The sequence below is a fragment of the Macrotis lagotis genome, chromosome X (genome assembly GCF_037893015.1).
Source record: "Macrotis lagotis isolate mMagLag1 chromosome X, bilby.v1.9.chrom.fasta, whole genome shotgun sequence".
In the NCBI taxonomy this organism is placed as follows: domain Eukaryota; kingdom Metazoa; phylum Chordata; class Mammalia; order Peramelemorphia; family Peramelidae; genus Macrotis; species Macrotis lagotis.
Window position 1 is genome coordinate 78474420 of NC_133666.1, and position 11375 is coordinate 78485794.

An 11375-nucleotide genomic window follows, 5' to 3' on the forward strand; every position below is an offset into this window, starting at 1 on the left:
TATAAAGCATCAGTCATCAAAACTGTTTGGTATTCGCTAAGAAATAGAGTGGCGGACCAGTGGAATAGACTAGGTTTAAAAGCAGGAGATGATTATAGTAATCTGCTGTTTGATAAACCCAAAGAGTCTGACAATTGGGATAAAAACTCCCTCTTTGATAAAAATTGCTGGGAAAATTGGAAGTTAGTATGGAAGAAAGTTAGATTAGACCAACACCTCACACCCTTTACCAAGATAAGATCCAAATGGTTACAGGACATAAGACATAAAAAAACAATACTATAAGCAAATTAGAAGATCAAGGACTAGTCTACCTGTCAGATCTATGGAAATGGGAACAGTTTGTGACTAAGGAAGAGTTGGAGACCATCACCAAAAACCAATTAGATGATTTCGATTACATTAAATTAAAAAGCTTTTGCACAGATAAAACCAATGTAACTAAGATCAAAAGAAATGTAGTAAACTGGGAAATGATCTTTACAACTAATGATTCTGACAAAGGACTCATTTATAAAATATACAGAGAACTGAGTCATATTTTTAAAACAAAAGGCCATTCCCCAATTGACAAATTGTCAAAGGATATGCAAAGGCAATTTACAGATGAGGAGATCAAAGTAATCTGTAGCCATATGAAAAAATGCTCTAAATCATTATTAGAGAAATGCAAATTAAAGCTTCCCTGAGGTACCACCTCACACCTTTCAGATTGGCCAGTATGACCAGGAAGGATAATGATCATTGCTGGAAGGGATGTGGGAAATCTGGGTCACTATTACACTGTTGGTGGAGCTGTGAACTCATCCAACCCGTCTGGAGAGCTATTTGGAACTATGCCCAAAGGGCAACAAAAAGGTACATACCCTTTGACCCAACAATACCACTACTGGGTCTATACCCTGACGAGATGAGGAAAAAGGGTAAAAACATTACTTGTACAAAAATATTTATAGCAGCCCTGTTTGTGGTGGCAAAGAATTGGAAATCCAGTAAATGTCCTTCAGTTGGGGAATGGCTTAGCAAATTCTGGTATATGAACGTCATGGAACACTATTATTCTATTAGAAACCAGGAGGGATGGGATTTCAGGGAAACCTGGAGGGATTTGCATGAACTGATGCTGAGTGAGATGAGCAGAACCAGAAAAACACTGTACACCCTAACAGCAACATGGGAGTGATGTTCAAGCTTGAAGGACTTGCTCATTCCATCAGTGCAACAATCAGGAACAATTTGGGCTGTCTGCAAAGGAGAGTGCCATCTGTATCCAGATAAGGAGCTGTGGAGTTTGAACAAAGTGCAAGGATTATTCCCTTTAATTTAGAAAAAAAAAGATAGTTTATTGTCTGATCTTGTTACCTCTTAGACTTCTCTTTAAGGATATGATCTCTCTCATCATACCCAATTTGGATCAAGGTACAACATGGAAACAAAGAAAAGACTGACAGAGTGCATTCTGTGGGGGGATGGGGGAGGGAAGCAAGATTGGGGGAAAAATGTAAAACTCAAATAATATCTTTAATAAAAATAAATTTAAATTAAAAAAGAATAAAATAGATGAGTTACAGAAGGAAATAGTTAAACTATACTAATGGATGAACCCACCTTTCCCCTCTCAGAATTAGACAAATCTGCATAAAGTAGATACAAAAGGAGTCAAGGAGATAGCAAGAATATTTTCAAAGCTAGGATGGAATTCCATCATGTTCCTCTTAAAATTCAAATATGCTTTTGATGACAAAATAAAGTGTGAGAATATACACACTCTAATAAATTGTCAGTAGAGGTATGAAATGACATTAATTTGGAAAACGAATTGGGCATATGCACAGAAAGTAACAAATACTTTGAAATCTTTACAAAGACTCCCTCATACCCCAAGGATGTCATCAATAATTTGAAAAAGTTCCCATACATTCAAAAATATTTATAGTTGTGAATTGGAATCAAAGTAGTTGGTCATCCACCATGCAATGGCTGAACAAGGCAAGGACCATGAATGTCACGGAGTATTATCACCATGCTTTAAGAAATGAGGTATGTGGGCACCACTCCATCAGGAGTACTGGAAACTCAGCTGCTGGTCTATGGGGTAAACCTGGAGGGAATAGCTAGTCTGACCTGGTCATTGTCCATCATGAGCTAAACACTTGGATGTCCTAGGGCTCTCATTGTACCCTCACCTCAGCCCAGGCAGCCGCAAGGCAGAAATGATGGCACTGGTCACCTCTGGGACAGGAGCAGCAGCCGGTGGGAGCTCCAGGCCACCACAGTTGGAGTCAGCTCACAGGAATCTCTACTGCTTGGACTTGTTAGTGACAAGATCTACAGCAGGATGTTGTATCAAAACCACCATTCCACCTTTGGATCGAAAGTACATATTGGCACATAACCAGTCACCTTGCAAACATTTAGGATTCTTTTATACTTTGTGTGCTGCCCCCAGAAACAAAGGCTGTCTAGGACTATATACAGAAAATGGAGCAAAGGTGATTAGCATCTTTCCATATGATGCAACTGAGTTTATGTCCTTTCTCCATTAGAAAAATTTAATTATCACAAAACTTGAGATTTCTGAATAGAGAAACATGCTAGTGACAGGTTCCACAAAAGGTACATAGACAACAGTCGCCTTTACTTACAATTGACAGAGAATTCCCCTGGTTTTTCAGGGAAACGAGAAAAGACATACATACGAACTGTACTCAACTCAAAACAGTTGATGAAAAGGAAAGTGGTTTGTGGATTTTTCAGAATAAAGATCCCTCCCATGAGAGGAATGGCTCCCTATGAATGGATTTCAGTTTTTACTTTTGGTACCTTAAAGATATGTTGGTCTCTCCCCTCCTCCTACCTTGCTTGAAAGGTCTTCATCAGACAGCCTAAATGTCTTAGTATTGAAAATGCAGATAAACTTCGCTTTGTATTGGTGTTGCTGCAACAAGAGCACAGAGAGTATTTTGTCCACTTGATATAACCTCTCTTTAAATGCAATTCAGAGTTGTTCTCCCAGGTTCTTAAAACTGCCTCACAAGGCAGAAGACACTGAAGAATAAGTAAACAGTATGGGATATTCAGAAGACTCTTTCAGGACCTGTCTCTTAGATTCATTCTCTGCTTTAGCTCTTAAGGCACAGTATTCACAACGTACCAGCACATGAAACAGCTTTGAACCTCAACTGGTCACATTTTTTTTATCTCTGTATACACGTATGATGTTTTATTTTCCCGTTTCAACTGAATGGAGGGCAGCAATGTCTATACGTTAATTGACGTTGAAAATTATAGTCCCTGCAATGGGACTACTTAATTTTACCTTTAATTCAGTAATTAGAAGGACTTCGTATATTTTTACCTGATAATTCATGGTTTTCTGATATGAAAAACATCCTTAGGTCAATTCTGGATGTTTTATCAAGTTAATCAGGTTCTGTAAAATAATTTAAAGTTCTGAGAAACTGATGACGTTCATTTGCCCATTACAGATTTTCTGACACTTCCACCTAACTTAATCATAATCTCTTGAGCATGTTTTTTAAGTAATCATAGCACTTAAAAAATCAAAGTCTTAAGCAAGACTTAAAGAAAACCTATTCTGGACTTCACAGTGAACTTCATTCTGTTTGCTTTCTAATTCAGACTTAATCATTTGTGATTACTGAAGTAAGAATGTATGCGGAACCTTTTTCTTGACCAGTTGGGTAAGGTTCCTTGCAGGTATTGAACTTTATACTTGCAGCTATATCTGATAATATGGGATATTTTACACAAGTTGTCATAAACAACAATCTATTCCTAAAAGTCAATTAGAATGAAGGTGAATAAACATAGTGATCTCAAAAAGAGACGGGTGATTTCTCTCACCTGACAATTGCAGATAGATTGTCAGCATCCTCCCTGTTGTCACTATATGGCTTGTAAGTATATATAATTAGGATAAAATATGCATTAATATGTTACAGTATTTACAAGGGCACCTAGGGGGTGCAGTGGGTAGAGGAATGGACTTACATTTAGGAGAAAGGGAGTTCAAAACCAGCCTCAGACACTTGCCACTTACCAGCTGTGTGACCTTGGGCAAGTCACTTAAAACTGATTGCCTCAAATCCAGGACCGTCTCCAGCCATCCTGATTCATATCTGGCCTCTGTACCCAGATGGCTCTGGAAGAGAAAGTGAGGCTGGTGACTTAGTACAGCACCCAGCCAACAAACTAAAATCCAGTTCACGTGCTAGTCATGACATCATCTACCTGATATTGTGGTCTTCATCCAAAACTAAGGACAAACATACACTGTATCAAATTTTTCTTCCATGAAAGAAATTTCTTCAGTCATAGAAATTTACTTAATGGTCATATTGAAAATAATTTCTAGAGAGCCTTTGGTTAAAACTGAGCAATCTGAAAATGCCAGGATTCATTCTTTGTAGATTTTAGCTTCATTATTATTTTTTTTGACAAATATAATTTTAAAGAACATGATATGTAAAATCATTACAATGAGATGAGTCAAAAAGTCATTGGACATTATTGTTTCCCATTATGTTTGCTTCCTGTTAAGAGAAAGAACATTTCTGGTGGGGCCGTTGTAAATTGTTGACCTCTAGGGAGAAAATGGGATGAATTTGTGTTATTTTGTTTTGACTTCTCATCAGATAAATATTTATTTCATTTATATACTTACAAGTTGATGGAACTACATGTTCAGGTTTTTTCTTCTGAATTATACTATTCTCCAATATCGTCAAGTAAACTGGAGACCATTTAAATAACGAAAACAAATAACTTTCATGATCTCCAGAAAGGAACTTACAAATGTTTTACTGAAATAAAACTTGCATTCTGTTCCAATTAGAGAATATAATAAAAAAATAAAAAATAAATGTTATAAAAAGAAAAAATGATGGCTATGAAAATTACAGAGAACCAAGAAAAAATCTTTGTGAACTGATTCAAAGTGAAATAAGCATAGCCAAGAAAACTGTATATGTCCATGGTAACTATACCAATTTAAAGAGAAAAGGATGGCACAGAAATTAAAAAAAGCAGCTGTAACAAAATGTGAAAAAAACAAATGGACCTGAAAAGGATACATGGGAAGGTATCACCCTACCTTTTCCAGGAGGTGAGAGGTACACAGGGATTAAACAAGTAACATCTTTTTCCAAATATATCCATTCCTCCCTAAAACAAAAAAAATACTATTTCTCATATGGCATGACTCTCATGGAGGAACAGAGGAAGAGACACATGTGGGATACCATGGTGATATAAGAAACAGAAAATATCAATAAAAATATTTTTTAAAAAACCCAACAATTGTTTTGAAAATTTTAATTTATTTAAGGGAATGAGATTTCAGTTACTTGCCCAAGATCATCCAGCTAGGCAATTATTAAGTGTCTGAGGTTGGGTTTGAACTCCTTTCCTCCTGACTCTAGGACTGGTACTCTATCCACTGTGCCACCCAGCTGTCCCTTGAAGACAATAAAGTTGAGGGTAGTCATAGAGCAGGTGAAAGAGGAAACAATGGGGTTTTGGTTAGTAATTATCACTGACAGATCACAAAAACTTCTACAAATAATCGAATATGAAAACAACTTTTGTTTAATCTTGTTTCATATTTCCTGACTCCATTCAGGTAAAGATATTTTAGCTCCAATGGGACACTTGACTCTCCCAAAAACAATTGCAGCCTGTTAAACAATGAAAGGCAGATCAGTGATTGAGATTAGGTGTGCAGTATGCAGAAGCAAACACATTACAGCAAAATCACACTTAATAACTCCAAAGATAGCAGCTGGAGAGGGTTGAGGGAAATGAGAATATAATATTTGACAAAAAATGAATAAAGGAGAAGTGGTATGCCAGATTGTTGAGAGAATATCAATACCTCACACCTCTCATCAAATTAAACTACATATGGTGGCTGTTTGTCCTTTGTTCTCCAATTGTACCATGATATAAGGGAGCTGATGCCATGACCTGCAGGTGTATTGGATTTAAGTGAGAATAGACTGTGCAAAGTCACCAGGCTCACTTTCTCCTCCAGAGGTCTCTGGGTCCAGTGACTAGATATAAATCAGGATGACTGGGGAAGGACAGGGAGACCTTTTTGAAGTAAAGTCTTAAATGGGTCTCTTTTTGACTGAGCCAACCCTATTCAGTGATAAAGCCTAAGAAGAAAGAAAGAAAGAAAGAAAGAAAGAAAGAAAGAAAGAAAGAAAGAAAGAAAGAAAGAAAGCAAAGAATGATCTCTTTTACTTAGTCAAAAGCAATCAACACGAGGGGAAGACACTCAGGGTTTCTGGTCAATACAGAAAAAAACTGCCCTTTGTATTATGTCTGAGCGAATTTAAGTGTATAAGGGGAGTCAATAGCGAAATAAAGGTACAAGGAGAAAACTATTATTCACATCCATGGGGAAGGGAAGAGGTTGTGACAGAAGTGTAAGTGAGAATCCCAGACACTAAAATGGATAATTCTGCTTCTATAAAGTTGAAATATTTTTGAACAAAGGCTGTCAAAATAAGAAAGGAAACAGATATGTGAGGAAAAACACCTTTGCACTCAATATCTCTAAGGTATATTTCATATGGGAGATAAAGAAGGAAGTGCTTTCATTTTCCAAGGTTAAGAGTCTTTCTCCAATAGGCCAAAGGAACAGGAAGTTTTCGAAGGAAAAAATGCAAGTGATCAATAGCCCTCTCACAAAATGCATCAAATCCCTCCAAATGAAAGAAGCGTCCATTAAAATAACCCTGATCTTTCAGACAGAAAATAATAGAGATCTGCACGTTCATGGCTAACCCCCTCTTTCTGATCCACAATAAAATTTATTGAAACCCCACCTTTAAACCAAAGAGGAGATATGGAGGAGAGGTGCAAAGTTCCCACCATGCCTTCTCTCTCCTCAGTCCTGAGACAAAGGCAAAGATGGAGAAAGGGAGGATGGAAACATCCATGAGAGGAGGGGAGGCAGGAAGTGTCCCCCAAGGTTGGTCTTTGCTGTCTACGCCAACCCCTCCTCACCCCAACTCCTCATCCCCCAAGCCCCAGACTCTCAAAGACCTGGGCAGACAAGAAGACCCGGGCAGGCGCAGCCCCAGAGGGCCAGCCACGTCCAAGTTCACCCCAACATATATACACATATATACCTACATACAGTCACACACACTCACGAACACGGATGATCGGACCTGTTTACACAAAAAATGCAAAATCAAAAATAAGAATATCTGCCACCCACCCTTACAGACATCCTCCTGAGGACTAAGAAAATTCCATGGGGCGGGGGGGAGGTGGAGAGGCTTCATAAAAAGCTTAGAGGGGTGAGATAATAAAGATAAATAAAAGAAAGGGGGGAACTGATGCAGGACCAGAGAAGGGTGTACTTACCTCCCTCGCAGCCCCTTGTGCATTTGCAAGACCTTCAGAAATGGTCCTTCTGTCAGATGGAGGGAAATGGGAGTAAAGAAGGGGCACTATGTAAAGGGAGGGCAAGGCAAGTGGTGAGGGGCCCCAGATGTCCACCTGCTCCCCACTGCCTCCCATCCCCTGGCAGACAAAGAAACTTCCTCTCAAATAGGATGGGAGGGGGCGGATACGGTGACGTCATTGTAGGGCGGGGCTTGTCTTTTCTGTGAGCACAGCACTGAGAAGAGAGAGGAGGGGGCTCTATGACCCGAGGCTCACAGCAATGGGGACCTCCCCCCAATCCTTTCAGTCCCCATCACCCAGCCCGACGAGGGGAGGGGGCCAGGACCTGAAGGGGCCCTAGGTTTGTCAGGGCAGTCTGCTGGGGCTGGGGGTGGGGGACAGTAGCCGAGCTCAGATTGGGTTGGAAGAGGGTGGACCCCCTTTGTGGAAACTGGGAGAGGGAGGCCCAGGGAGGGGAGGAGGAGCTCTCCGAATGGAAGAGCACAAAAGCTGCAGCAGCAGCTGTCAATCAGCAGCCTTGAACAGCACTAGGACAGCGCACATCTCCTGAGCTGGGGAGGAAGGGGCTGTTCGGGAAGGGCCGGGGCTCAGCCTCCTTCGTCTAGGCAGGAGGAGACAAAGATGGAGGCCAGGTGGGGAGAGACAGAGGGGAACCCAGGCAGCAACCCAATGCCTACCCCCCTTTGTTTATATGTGGAGACCCCTGTCTAAATCCTCCAGAATGTAACCCTAACAGGGAACACCACCCTCCTTTCAGGTTCAGTCTCTGCTACAAAGTGACTTCATAAACATATTTCTGAAACTGTTTTAGATTTGTGGCTTTATGCTGTCCAACACCAGCTGGCCTGCCACTAGTGAACTGGCACAATTGAGATGCAACTGGAATTGCAGTCACAAGACTTAGACTGCTCTTCTGCTTACACACTGTGAGACCTTACACAAGCCACTTCAACTCTCTAAACCTCCGGGTTTCATACCTGTAAAATGGAAGTGATAATACCTATGCTAAGAAAATTACAGGGTCACTGTAGGGGGAAATGGGATGTTTGCAAATTCTTTTTCAAACCACATCACATTACAAGGTGTTTATTATTATTAGAATTACTATTCACTTCTGTTATTATTTTGATGGAGTTTACATATTGTGCTGTTGACTCATCTATTAATGTTACTCAGATGAATGCACAAAGTCTGTTGCAACTCAGTAAAACTGTAGGGAGGTTCACTCATCTGCTGCAGACCCCATGAATATATCTTTAGAACAATTCTAGGAGAAGGGACTGTGGGTCTCTCATGTTTCTTGTGCTGTTCTCATGCGGTTTTCAGGTTTTCCCCTACTCTCTATTTGTTGACTGATTTTCATCAATACACTTAGAGGTTAGGACCCCCCTATATGCTATTAAAATATTACGTTTGAATTTTTCTGGATCAATATTATGACTATGAAATGGTGGCTATACATTTCTTCCATGACAACATGAGGAATATGACAATGTTTTGGTCCCACAAAAATGTGAAGGAAGATTGCTAGTTTACATTACAAAGACTAGGGTCTGTCCAGATTGGTGCCTATGGGCAAGTATGAGTGTAAGACAAAAAACCTAGCCCCAACCTGATCAAAACCTGAGAACAGATCACATTTGCCCCATGTAAGTCAGAGTTAATCTAGAGTCACTTTCCTTCTCCTTTGAGCATGCTCAAGGAGAGTGCTGTTCATTCTACTGTGCTCATTTGTTGTGAGATAGAATTCACTTGCAAATTATTATGATGAGCAGGGAGGGGGAGAAAGTATGGGGATGAATATATCAAGTACAGTGTGTCCCTACCCAATGAAAGGCAGAAGGAGGAGGAACAAGCCTTTCAAACAGCCCATAAGGCCCAGCATTGCAGTTATATGGGGTCCCTTTCCTTAAGAGAGGTGGCCCATCTTTACAAAAAATGGTTTTGCTTATTAACAAGATTTTATTAGGTTCCTAGTATTTTCTGCTACTTTTTTAATTAGTTACTTTATTTTGAATTTTTCAATTTTTCCCTTAGTCTCCCATCCATAACCCCACCATCCACAGAAGGCTTTCTGTTAGTCTTTACATTGTTTCCATGGCATACATTGATCTGAGTTGGATGTGATCAGAAAGAAATCATATCCTTAAGGAAGCAAAACAAAGTATAAGAGATAGCAAAATTACATAATAAGATAATTTATTTTAAATTAAAGGTAATAGTCTTTGGTCTTTGTTTAAACACAACAATTCTTTCTCTGGATATAGGCAGTATTCCCCTTCACAGATACCCCAAAATTGTGCCTGAATATTGCTCTGATGGAATAAGCAAGTGCATTAAGGTTCATCATCTCCCCCATGTTGCTATTAGGCTGTCCAATGTTTTTCTCGTTCTACTCATCTTATTCAGCATCAGTTCATGGAAGTACTTCTAGGCTTCCCTGAGTTCTCATCCCTCCTGGTTTCAAAAGAACAATAATGTTCCATATCCTACATATGCCACAATTTGTTCAGCCTTTCCTCAATTGATGGACATTCAATTGATTTCCAATTTTTTTGTTATTATAAACAGGGCTGCTATGAATATTTTTGTGTAAGTGAAGTGTTTACCATTTTGCATCATCTCTTCAGGGTATAGACCTAGTAGTGGTTTTGCTAGATCAAAGGGTATGCACATTCTTGTTGCCCTTTGGGAGTAATTCCAAATTGCTCTCCAGAAAGGTTGGATGAGTACACAGTTCCATCAGCAATGTATTAGCGTCCCAGATTTCCCACATCCCTTCCATTGTTAAACATTATCCATTCTGGTCATATTGGCCTATCTGATAGGTGTGACATGGTACCTCAGAGCTGTTTGAATTTGCATTTCTCTGATCAGTAATGATTTAGAACAATTTTTCATATGGATAGCTTTGATTTCCTCACCTGTAAATTACCTTTGCCTATCCTTTGTTCATTGGTCAGGTGGGGAAAGGCTTGCTTTTTTAAAATTTGACTCAGTTCTCTATATCGTATAGAAATGAGTCCTTTATCAGAAATACTAGTTGAAAAATTGATTCTCAAGTAACTACATTTCTTTTGATCTTGGTCATAGTGCTTTTATTGCAAAAGTTTTTAATTTAATATAATCAAAATAACCTAATTTGTTTTTAATAATGTTCTCCATCTTTTCCTTGCTGTTTCCCTTTCCCTAGATCTGACAAGTAAAGTATTCCTTGATTTCCTAGTTTCCTTAAATCACTGTTTTTAATATCAAAATTCTGTACCAATTTCGATTTTATCTTAGTAGAAGGTATGAGATGTTAATCGAATCCCAGTTTCTGCCATGCTCACTTCCAATGTTCCCAACAGTTTTTATTGATGAGAGAGTTCTTATTCCAGAAGGTGGCCCATTTGGGTTTATTCAAAACAGCAGATTACTGTAATCATTTCCTGCTGTCTCTTCGGCATCTAATCTATTCTACTGATCCACCAATGTATTTTTTAGGTGAAGATGGAACTCTGCCTGATTCTTTCTATGACACCATTACAGTCTTAATACCTAAACCAGGAAGAGTCAAAAAAGAGAAAGAAAATTATAGATCAATTTCCCTTATGAATATGGGTATAAAAATCTTAAATAAACGTTTAGCAAATTGTTTACACCAAGTTATCACTAGCATAATACACTTTGACCAAGCAGGATTTATTGCAGGAATGCAGGGCTGGTTCAATATCAGGAAAACTGCTAGTATAATTGGATATATCAATAACAAACCTAAGAGAAATCATATGGTTATCACAAAAGTACTGTAAAAGCCTCTGACAAAATACAACACTCATTTCTACTAAAGACAGTAGAGAGTATAGGAATAAATGAATTGTTCCTTAGAATGATTGGCAGTATCTATCTGAAACCATCAATAAGCATTATATGCAATGCGGATAAAGTAG

The 11375-nt window shown here is 38.9% G+C and overlaps 1 long non-coding RNA gene across 1 annotated transcript; it reads right to left on the minus strand.

Moving 5' to 3' along the window:
* Positions 1-1695: 1695 nt before the first annotated feature.
* LOC141502502 (uncharacterized) lies at positions 1696-7452 on the minus strand. The gene is made up of 4 exons (XR_012472558.1): positions 7402-7452; positions 5117-5187; positions 4064-4165; positions 1696-2328 (listed from the first exon to the last, which is right to left on the minus strand). It is a non-coding gene; the product is annotated as an uncharacterized LOC141502502 (long non-coding RNA).
* Between the last annotated feature and the right edge of the window lie 3923 nt (positions 7453-11375).